Source organism: Oratosquilla oratoria, chromosome 18 (assembly GCF_046742065.1).
Source record: "Oratosquilla oratoria isolate Oo_2021 chromosome 18, ASM4674206v1, whole genome shotgun sequence".
NCBI classification, from domain to species: Eukaryota; Metazoa; Arthropoda; class Malacostraca; order Stomatopoda; family Squillidae; genus Oratosquilla; species Oratosquilla oratoria.
In genome coordinates, this window is record NC_134794.1 from 49,276,251 (window position 1) to 49,278,763 (window position 2,513).

The window sequence follows — 2,513 nt, forward strand, 5'->3', positions numbered from 1 at the left end:
TCCTTTCCATGCACCCTACTCCATAGACTGAGTGTCAACCCCTCAGGGCTGCCCCCATTGATGATGAGTGGGTTGATGGGTTCTGAAAATGGGCAGCTCTGCCGTCTATCCAGCAAGACCATCACATGCAGGTGCCTATCATTTGGTCCCTTAATAGATTGATGAGTAAGTAAATAAACCATACTTAGATCCATGAGTCTCCATGGGTGATGACCATCCTATAAATTTCTTGAAAGTAACTTAGATTGCTGATTATTCTCCTGTTGTTAGTCATTAGTATCTGAAAACTACTACTTTATACTGCAGTACCTCTCACAAATGTTAACCTCATTTTACTCAAAAGAATTTTCTTTGCAGAGAAACCCACACTCTTGGATCAGAATCCTCATTCCTTGCAGCAGACATCTTGTCCATTGTACCAAAAGCCCCTACCCATTATACTAGAAGCTCTGGCTCTCACAGCAGAAGCCCCAATCATTGGAATTGGCAACAATTAATTATCAAAGATGGATGGACAAAATATCTGGAGGAGAACAATATACTGAACCCTAGGCAATTTGGATTCAGATAAGGAAGATCATGTACAACTAATTTAGTTTGTTTCTATTCAAGATTGATAGATATATTGCAAAAAAGGGATGGCTGGGCAGACTGTGCCTTCCTTGACTTATAAAAGGCATTTGATAAGGTACCACACAGAAAAATTGCTATATAAACTGGAAACAATAGGAGGCATACATGGAAAACTATTGAATTGGATGAAGGACTTCCTACATGGAAGAAAAATGAGAGTATTGCTCAGAGACAAATATTCAAAATGGGAAGAAATGAGTAGTGGCGTCCCACAGGGGTCAGTGCTAGCTCCGATAATGTTTGCTATATATGTAAATGGCATGGACAAAGGCATTGAAAGTTACATGAACTGCTTTGTGGATGATGCAAAATTATTAAAGAGAATAAACTTTGAAATAGACTGTGACTCATTACAGAGTGATCTGAACAAAGTCTCAGAGTAGAGCAAAAGATGGGAGGTTGAATTCAACATTAAGAAGTGCAGTATAATTGAATTTGGAAAAAGCAAGAAGAGAATATCAGGACAGTATAAAATTGATGGAAAAGAAATAAAAAAAGTAAATTCTGAAAGGGACCTAGGAGTAATCATCACCAAAGACATGTCGCCAGATAAAAACATATAAATAAAATAGTCAGAGAAATATACAATTTGTTGAGATCAATAAAGGTGGCCTTTAAATATCTGGATAAGGAAATGATTAAGAAAATATTACAAACACTGATAAGGCCAAAACTGGAATATGCAGTGCTGATATGGTCACCCAGTACAAAAAAGAATATAAGAAAATTAGAAGAATACAAAGAGCAATGACAAAGGTTGCCCCAACACTTTCAAACCCAACATGTGAACAAAGGCTGCCCAAATTGGAATTGCCAACCCTGGAACAAAGAAGAGAACAAGGGGACCTACTAACCATACTAACCATCTACAGAATTATGAAAGGTAAAGAATGCCTTGGTAGAGAGGACTTATTAAAGTGGGACAGAAGACATGCCTGCTATGATCCTTCCTGCTAGCCATTGCTTCCACATTCCTGTCGCAATTCTCCAGCTCACATCTCATGGCCTTCACAGTATTCAAGGAGCACTGAGCTGCAGTTAAGATTTCCGAATTTTTGAGTCAGGTGTGAATCATCATGATCCAGGCCACTCTCTTCCAAAATTCCTATGGTTTCCAGTCGTCCATGCTCTCTAGCTCTCACACCCACCAATAGTACACAGAATCAGCTATTTGTTTCACTTTATTGCTATTAAATCCTTCAAATGGTTTTGAAATGACAGAAGATAAAAAAATGATCAAATTTATTCCAAACACCCTGTACATATATATATATATACATATATATATATATACATATACATATATATACATATATATATATACATATATATATATATATACATATATGTATATATAAATATATATATATATATATATATACTGTATATATATATATATACATATATATATATATATATATATATTACAGGTGAAAAATGTGATCACACATTAGTCAATCACATTAAAACCACTGTTGGAGTAGAAAAGACTGGAGACGGAGAATCTATATATTTTGATTGCAAACTGCAATCCTCTTCAGTAGATACAAATTAAGAGTGTGCTACTTAAGTAGCACCCTTGACATGAGAAAGGGGAACATGGGAAGAGGTCTCTTCCCTCAGCTCACTCCCAATGTGAGGTCAGGAGGCAAATGTGTTTTTAATAGGTTGGTGATAAAAAGTCCTGAAATTACATCCGGGGACCATTGCCCCTTTGAAATATTCATATTGGGCTGGTATTCAATAATAGTAGATTCTACCATTTTTCTCCTGAACTCACATCTGGATTTATATATAAGCTCAGCTTTGTCCCAATCTAAACAATGTTTAAATTGCTTGACATGTTGGAACACAGCTGAGCTCTCTTGTCCATATTTGAT